Source organism: Lycium ferocissimum, chromosome 12 (genome assembly GCF_029784015.1).
Source record: "Lycium ferocissimum isolate CSIRO_LF1 chromosome 12, AGI_CSIRO_Lferr_CH_V1, whole genome shotgun sequence".
NCBI lineage: Eukaryota > Viridiplantae > Streptophyta > Magnoliopsida > Solanales > Solanaceae > Lycium > Lycium ferocissimum.
This window is the reverse complement of record NC_081353.1, coordinates 37,779,833-37,789,249: the sequence shown is the minus strand read 5'-3', so window position 1 is coordinate 37,789,249 and position 9,417 is coordinate 37,779,833. Positions and strand designations below refer to the sequence as shown.

The following is a 9,417-nucleotide window of genomic DNA, read 5'->3' as shown; positions in this document are numbered from 1 at the left end:
TTATGCAAATTATTATTTTTCTTCCGTAAATTTTATTTTGCACGATATCATCACATTTTTCTTTAAAATCTTAGCAATATTTTTAGTGTTCTTAAATTCAAACATCGCATTCGCATCTTTTAGCCTTAATTAATTAACCTAAGTTTGGTCGGATAACCGTAAGTTAGCGGATTCTAAAGGATGCCTAACCCTTCCCTTTAGGATATATAGAACCCTTACCTAGAATGCATACACCGATTACGGACTATTAACGGAGGTTTAGTTAGCTTTACCTTAGTTAATAATTAGTGCCCTAATTCACCTTAAAATCAATTAGGTGGCGACTCCTTAACATAAGCAATATAGGAATCTCCAATACGTTGTACTCCGCTTTAACCCGGTTAAAATGGGGTATAACATATGGTTGATAATGTGTTGATTGTCCCTATATTCTTAGCGGGTTTTGCTTTTCGCCACCTAATATGTAAGTCTTTTAGGTTGAACCCTCCTAATTAGTTTATGGCAATTGATATTGGACTAGGTTGATTAAGGCGTTCCTAGGATCATGAATTCTAAAAAATACCTATTTAAACAGATTGGTGGACAGTACATGAATCTCAAAATGTTGAGCTGACTAGAGTTTGTGATAGCCCATCAAGAAAATTGGAGGATGCTTCAAGAAAGAGAAAGAGAAAAAGAAAGAGAAATAGAAATAAAAAGAGAAAGATAGCAGGGACAGATGAATAGCTGCTCTCATTTCACCAACAAGCACGCATGAAATTTGAGAAACATCTTCCTTTGCTAGCAAAAATTTGTCACTGAAAGGAGAAAATCGAGGTTAGCCTTGAAAATATCTTGAGAATTCTTATGTTCATTTGTATTTTTACCAGTAATTTCATGTTTCTTTGATGTAGGAAGCATCTATCCAATCAGATATTCAAAACAAAGAAGATGAAATGAGGGAGCAATTACTCAACATCAGAGCCAAGTGCGAGGAGCTTTGCAAGTAAGATCTTGTTTCCTTGAGACTAGAGTGGAAGGGAATCCTCTTTCTAATTGCAAGTTTGATTACTCCATTAATTTATTTTCTTTTTACCATTTTGTCGAGAAAGGTGCCTGATATTGCTATGATCGTTCTTCATTTTTTTGGTTTCTTTAGGCCTCTTCAATGTCTCTTTCAGTATAGCTAAACACAAGGTACCTGTTGATATCATTCTCAGGTAACAGGGCAATTCTGGTTATTTTAATTTTTTCCCTTGGATTTTAAGTATGGACTCTGGAAATTGTTTTAAAATGATAGCGTATACTATTATAGACAAATACATGGTTTTATCTTTAGGTTTGTGCTATGTTTCTCGAGTATACTTGATCACATGATATTATTTTATGCTGCTGCAGATGGGCAATGCATTTATGGTCTAAGTACCATTGCTTGTCCTACTACAAAGGTATCTTGAAGCAACTGGTTCCCACATCAGAATTTCCAAAGTCAAAATGAAATTTATTCATGGTAATTTGGAAATGAATTTTAACCTTTAAGTACTGTTGCTTGTCCTGCTGCAAAGTCCCAAACTCTCTCCCATGCTGCGAAAAGATGATGTAGTAACAACTGAAATTGGCTGCTCCATGGTATTTGAGAAACTAGAGCCATCATGCACTTCTAGTTCGCAGGCGTCTGCTGAGCATAACATTGCAACAGACCGGGACCACATTCGGGCTAAGAGAATGAAGATCTAAGAGGTGGATCAAGTAGAAATGGTTTTGTTTTGCATCAAATATCGGGTTTGTCCTCCTTGACTCAATTTGATATTCGTAACTGCAATATATTGGGTGGACTTGCTGAGTATCTTGAATCTTTGCAATCCTTGCTATATGCGGATTGTCATTTAACCAAGCTGAAGTCTCCAGATTTTTCACATTCTCGGTGGACAACTGAAACATCAGTCCTCAGGAAATAAGAATTAAAATTGCATGTATACTCCACTGTAAGCTGCCTAAAGAGTTAAAATAACTACATTAACGTTAGTTCTTCAATGGTGCCATTGTCTACTCCATTGTGAGCTACCTTTGTAATTATGCACTGTTGGTGGCAGCAATTTTTTGAGTCTTTGTTTCATGTTGAATATCATTCTTAGTGGAACAAAACATGGTTTCAATACGAATGTGAAACATTTTGATTGACATCTGAGTTCTAGTAAAAATTTCATGGCTTCGTTGACCCATAAGTTTCATTTATGTTTTTGAATTACATTAGTATTTTCTTTATAAATTATGTCAGAGTTGGATTTTTGATCGATTTGGGGATTAGATTAATGCACATGTCTCATAAATTTCCTATGCGAGCTTCAATATTGAGTTCTCTCTCTTTCACCTTTTAGCCTTCTGGGCTCCTGGAGAAAAAAAAAAAAGAAGAGAATGAATATTTTAGATGATAAAAGCAATGGTCTGGGGTGGGCTGTTTGAAATAAGCGGTAATTTTTGTGTGTCCCGGTCCTAATACATACCATGTGAAGCGTGTGATCGCTCAGATATCTAATGCCTTAATTATCTGATATATATAATAACTTATCGATGTCACTAAAAGTTTCAATACGAGCAAGGAAAGGGAGAAGTTTAGTTGAATCAATACTTGTGAACTCCACATCATTTGCCATTCTCCTTGAAGGAATTCCACATCAGAGTGCCACATCTTTGTTGAAGTAAATAAAGTTACTGTAATTATGTTTGGATGCAAAGTTAGTAGTGAACCACGTTAGTATAACAACTGATATCTAAATTTTAATGGTTCTAGATTATCTAAGAAGTTAGAAGTGGTGCACCAGCACTATTGGTTCTATATTCTCTTTGTTGAGTCACAGTCGTTATTGCTTAACTTTTGATTTGGTTGCGCTTTTTGTTGAGGTGCTGTTGTTGCCTACTGTTTTGGTTTGCTATTGGCTTGATTGCGATTTTCCTCCGCCCTTGAGTTTTTTTGGTATTTCTTTCATCTTGCTTGAATTTGAATTTTCTCTGCTGATTTGGGATTTTTCAGTGTATTTGGGGTTTTCTCTATGCATTTGGGATTTCTCTGTGTATTTTCTGTAGCATTTGTTAATTCATGCCCCTTAAGAATGTGATGAAATCAGTGGAGGAAAGTGATGAATAGAATAGAAACATGTTAACAAATCCATAAACAAGTGAAAGTGTAACGAACATACTGGAAAGGATATAGGATTAAATCGATATACTTACTTTATTTTCAATCCTAAAAGCTTATTACTCGGTCAAGTATTAGCTGGAAAATGATATCCAGCTACTTCAAACATTCTTAGAAATTTTTTAATATGATTTAAGCTCTTCAATTGTATAGCTAGCTTGTGTATCATTTGCCAGGTTTAGTACTCAAAAAAATTCTTGTTGCTCGTGTATGTTTCCTTGTTTGATTAGTTGTTATATTTAATATAACATGTCTGAAGAATATGACTAAGGAAACAAAATAAACTGTTAAATGACACCTTTGTTAGATATGACTTCACCTCTGGAAATTCTGAAGCCTGAAAGGAAGAAGCCATAGAAGCGTGCCAATGAGATATTCTGGATTCTACTTCTTAACCTTGGATTGTATGTAGCAGATCATGTCTTCCAGATTCTGAAATTGTTTTCCCTCCTTGTTGCAGTTCTCATTTTATATCTTTAATGTGATGGAATGAAGATGATCCGCACAACAAATATATATGTCCTTCAGTAGAGAAAGTGGTGCATTATGGTTAGCTACTCCTTTTATCTCTATTTTTAGATACTAGAATTGAATATTGTCTCAACAGGGAGACATCCTTATTATCTTTTTCATTTGCCATTCAGATGGTCAATTAGAAAATCTGCAACAGCTAAGTTTGTTTCTGCCAACAAGCTTCCTTTAGTGACAACTTTTACTAAAGATACCGCCCCTTCAATTTTTGCCAGTCCAATTAAGAAGCAGGTAAGATTAGATCATTTGTTTAACTATTATGACTTTTGTTTGACGTGCATCTTCCTCGTCTAGTTATATGGTTAATAATGTATTGATTGTCCCCTATATTCTTTGCAGGTTTTGCATTTTCGCTACAGCAATTGATACGGATAAGTTGTTCCCAACATTTCGAGATGCTGCAAAACTTTTCAAGGGAAAGGTAATGAAGCTTTATTCAGTCTCAAATGTATGACAGCACCGTCATTTCTTTATTACATATAGTTCGATAGAGAAATACTGTAAGTCTTTTAGGTTGAACTCTCCTAATTAGTTTATAACAATTGATATTGGAGTAGGTTGATCAAGGCTCGAGATCATGAATTCTAAGGCTTCGGTTTAAAGTTTGAGTGTTTTTTCTCTGTTCATTAGTTTGCAATTATCAAGTAAATTATGTAACAGGACCTGATTAGTGATTACTACCTATCCATCACACAGTTTACTCCCAAATATCCAAATCTTTGATCCCTTTACTTTTTGGGACTATCAATTAAGTAACAGAGCGTACTCTTTGCCATGGTCAAATGAAGCATAGCTTCGTTTTTGTAAAAATGGACGACGATGAAGTTGGAAGACCAGTATCAGATTATTTTGGGGTCACTGGAGATGCTCCACACGATACACTTATTCCACATTATGATGGGCACTATAAGATTTTTTGAGACCTTGGTTACTGAATGTGCAATTTTATCATGATTCTTGATTTAATTCTTGGTTACTGAATGTGCACTATAAGCTGCAATTTCCTTCTGACCTTTAATTTAGCTTATCATAACGTTCTGATTCAACTCCGTGTCTGTAATATCACAGAATGATGCGGATGTGAGAGTCTTGGTTGGGAACAATTTTGATGAAATCGTTCCAAATGAGTCAAAAAATGCGCTTCTTGAGGTATGGTCAAGAAATGATTTTATTTCGTTGGTGTTTGTAATCAATTGGGGGATCAAAATTTTAGTATGCAATTCAACATCTTTTTGTTAGATCTATCCACCATGGTGTGGGCAGTGCCAAGCTCTTGAACCAACGTTCAATGAACTTGCACACCACTTACGTGGCATTGAGTCTCTTGCTGCAATGTCATTTTGGTGTTTAGCATTTGAAATTTTCAGTTTTACATCATAGTTTTCTGATGACCTTTATCTTGAGGTATTCACATCCATGTATTGTTGATATGTCCTAACTTCTTTAAGTGATAAAACCCAAAAGTTCACTAAAATGGTTGTGTGATGAAGGAATTAACTTTTGAATCTTTTACGTTTTCACTCATGAAGCATGTCTTCAGTTTCTGGAGTTAGGAACACTCTGTATTCTGATTACTTTCAACATTTTAATTAAAAAAAGCATGCTTAGGTTCATAAGTCTTTTAGTCCCCATTACAGTACTGCATGTAATTACACACACACACACTATATATATATATATATATATATATATATATATATATATATATATATATATATATATATATATATATATCTATATATGTTTAGAAGCTCACCCATTTCAATCACTTAGTGACCTCTTGAATACTTAAATGGTCAGACTAGTGTGACTTGAGTGGAATATTTCATTTGCCTACTAATTTAATGCATTTTAACTGAGTTAAGCCTCTATTTGGCCTATGTCCTACACATTTTTCATTGCTGGTGATATGCACAGCCCTATGAACATGATTATGGAACTATCGGAGAATACACTTGTAAATGAAGCTTGAAACATGCCTGGAAACATGCTTCATAAAAATTCAATCTCGTTTCATGAAATAACTTATATTTAGAGTTATCTTGAGATAAGATAGTTACAAATCAATCTCATTGTCGACATTTAGATATTATAGATAAGCATTTTTATTACAAAGCATGCAAGCAAGAATACAAAGTTGGTTTTCATGGATTCTGTTCAATAATCATAATGAGTATCAAGAACCCAATTTAGATAGCTATTACAAATTGTCATAGATTTTTAGATATATTAGAATTTATTGTTGCTTTTTATTATATGTTGGTGCAAGAACGTTTACCATATTTATATAAGTAGTTGTAGATTATTTGTCATGTAATTTTTGGTTTAGCTTTATGAGAGGATTTTCATTATCGTAGCTACAGTTTGTTCAAAGGGAACTAAATACTAAATCATATCGTCCTTCATCTTGTTAAATATGGTTATGGTCCACTGTCCTTTTTGTGCTTATTTTTTGATTGTAAATAAGTCATGTCTGAAAAACTAGAGTTTTTCCAATATCCTCGTTTGGAGGATTTATTTAGTCTTTAAAAATATAAATCTTATAGAAGAAAATTACATTTACCTGGAAGAAACCTTGGAAAAAGTAAAAATTAAGTATTTGAAATGAGACTTAAGATTTACCCTTTCTTTAGCTATTGATTTCTAATTGTTTTAGACGTTATTTTGAGTTAAAAATATGTCTAATATTGCCTCGATATCTACCTTTTGGAGACTTTAATTGTCCTTTAAAATTAATTTTTCAAATTATCAAAATCAACCCCCCCCCCCCCCCTTTCGTAATACGTACAAACTTTCAAATTTTTTCTAAAGCTAATTTAACATGAGTTCTAAGAAAGGGTTTATGCTCTTCCGGATTTTGGAACTCCCGGTGACCATAATTTTTTTGCTTTATCAAGCTCTTATAAGCTCGCTCACGATTTATCCAAGAGAAGAGATCAAAGCATATCCTTCCGGATACATCAAATGTCAACTTTGTGTTCCTTAAAGTTTGATAGTAGGCTTTCAAAATCCATCCCCTTTTTCAAATTCGGGGGGAATTCCATTTTGTGTGTGGCCTTTTGGGGATTTTTGGGCCATGTTGGACTTCAATGTCTTCTCTCTTTTCATGCGGATTTTCCTCCATTACGGGTGTGGTGCTGATTTCCTCTTGTTGGATAATAGTCTGAGTTTAACAGCAACTTCGCGCTCGAATCAATTGTCTTTAACTTTGATGCTATGGTAGATAATTGTTGGGCAAGAGAAAAAAGTCTTCTTGAGATAGAGGATCTCGGTATTGACCATGTTGGATCGATCCATTATGATACCTTGATAGTAACCGAAGTAGAGAACCGATGAAATAGAACGAGAGAAATATTTTTTTCTTGTGAATCTTAAACACAATTACACCAACGCTTGACTAATATGATCGGACTATATGTATTTAAATCTGATATTTCATACCCAAATAACTAATCCTAAACATATTTATAGAAAACATAATTAAGATAAACTAGGTTAACTGTTAATTGCTAATTTTGCTGGAGAAAATCAAGGGATTTGCTGGACAACTGCTGTAGAAGATGTGTTTGTCCAAAATTCTTCTCTCCTTTTTGTCGATATTTTCTCCTAGTAAGTCTTGAGAGTTGGTCTGTATCATACACTTATTCACATTCTGATGGGCACTATAAGATTTTTGTTGACCATTGGTTACTGAAGATTTAATCTTAATTGCTGCACTGTAAGCTGCAGTTGACTTTTAATTTTTATAACGTTGTGATTCTTGGTGAATATAAATGATGAGATATCCTTTTGGGAACTCAAAATCGTTCCAAATGACTAAAATTTGGTATGAACAACTTTTTTTTTCGGTTGGTTCTTGTAATCAATTGGGGGATCATTGTTTTAGTATGCAATCGTAGACTAAGCACCATGCTGGGCAGTGCCAAGCTCTTGAACCAACGTTCCCTGAACTTGCAGACCATTTTTGGCGTTGAGTCTCTTTGCAATGTCATTTGGCATTTGAAATTTTCAGTTTTACATCATAGTTTTCTGATGACCTTTCTCTTGAGGTATTCACATCCATGTATTGTTTATATGGCCTAACTTTTTTAAGTGATAAAACCCAAAAGTTCACTAAAATGGTTGTGTGATGAAGGAATTAACTTTTGAATCTTTTACTCATTGGAAGCATGTCTTCAGTTTCTGGAGTTAGGAACACTTTGTATTCTGATTACTCTCGACATTTTAATTAAAAAAAGCATGCTTAGGTTCATAAGTCTTTTAGTCCATTCCAGTACTGCATGTAATTCTGAATTGAACTTTGAGTTCATTTGCTAGAGAAAGAACAAGTACTAATAATCTATTTGTTTAGAAGCTCACCCATTTCAATCACTTTGTGACCTCTTTAATACTTAAATTGTCTGACTTGTGTGGAATATTTCATTTGCCTACTAATTTAATGCATTTTAACTGGAGTTTGCCTCTATTTGGCCTATGATTCCTCACATTTTTCATTGCTGGTGATATGCACAGCCCTACCAATTATGGAACTATGGAGAATACAAAGAAGCTCTGAACGCATGCCTGTAGACATGCTCCATAACAAATTCAATCTCGTTGGCGATATTTAGAGTTATAGATAAGCTTACAAGGTCAATCTCGTTGTCGATATTTAGAGTTATAGATAAGCTTACAAAGTCGCTAAGGAGTTGGTCATCTGTTCAATCTCGCTCCCAATTTTAGATGTATTAGAAATTGTCAAATCTTAGATATATCAGAATTTATTGTTGCTTTTTATTATATGTTTATTTTTACCATTGTAGTTGTACATTTTTATTAACATTTTTGTGGTTTAATAAAACTATTATTATTTTTTTTTTTTATCTATTTTTTCTAAATAATATCGCCCTTCATCTTGTTAAATAGGCTATTCCATTCTTTTTCCGTGTGCTTATTCTTTTTGATAGTATCTCTCCATGTCTAAACCCAATATCACGTTGGAGGACTTTTAAAAAAAAATCTATATTTTTTAGGAGAAAATTATCATTTTCTCAAAGATTAATCTTTTTTAAAAAATCTAAGTATTTGAAATGACTTAAGTTTACCCTTTTTTCTATTGATTTCTAATTGTTCTTAACGTTAATTTTTGAGTTAAAATTATCCCTCCATCTACCTATTGGACTTTTTTGTCCTTAAAATTAATTTTGAATAAAAATTCCCCCCTGATTACCACACAATGACCATCTTTTCTGGAAAAGCTGGTCAAAGTCATTGTAAAATCGGAACCCCTCGTTATAAGTCAAATATAGTCGTAATAACTTTGGGTAGCAAATATATTCTTTCGTTATCTTTGAGTTCAAATATGGGCCTTTGAGAACGGCCACAAATATAATGTAAGTTTTAAAGTGACCAAGATGGACACTCCATGGATCCAATTGGCATCGCCACTTTATTTGTTCTTTTATTATTTTCTTCTTTCATAAAACATTTCGTCAAATTTATGTTTGTTTGTTGGGTCCTTCGTTGATTTGTGAATATTGCATGTGGACCGGTTTAGGTTGTTGTTACGCGCATCGAAAGTGGTGGGGATGCATAAAAAAAAAGTATAGGAAAAGGAGATAAAAATTCTGCATTGCTTGTACAACATTCATTTTTCGTGTAAAACTTGCTTAACTAATATGATCTATGTGTAATTAATACATTGTTTAGCAGAGGTATTAAACTTCGGATAT

The 9,417-nt window shown here is 33.6% G+C and overlaps 1 long non-coding RNA gene across 3 annotated transcripts; it reads left to right on the top strand.

The window, feature by feature from the left end:
- Nucleotides 1-590: 590 nt before the first annotated feature.
- On the top strand, nucleotides 591-8,485 carry LOC132041061 (uncharacterized). 3 transcript variants are annotated; one of them, XR_009410865.1, is made up of 8 exons: nucleotides 591-816; nucleotides 894-1,199; nucleotides 1,378-1,761; nucleotides 3,636-3,724; nucleotides 3,820-3,937; nucleotides 4,046-4,127; nucleotides 4,775-4,855; nucleotides 8,219-8,485. It is a non-coding gene; the product is annotated as an uncharacterized LOC132041061 (long non-coding RNA). The 3 variants fall into 3 exon arrangements; XR_009410866.1 differs by lacking the exon at nucleotides 591-816 and having other exon boundaries at nucleotides 823-1,199; nucleotides 8,219-8,346; nucleotides 8,392-8,485; XR_009410864.1 differs by lacking the exon at nucleotides 591-816 and having other exon boundaries at nucleotides 823-1,199.
- The last annotated feature ends 932 nt before the right edge of the window (nucleotides 8,486-9,417 follow it).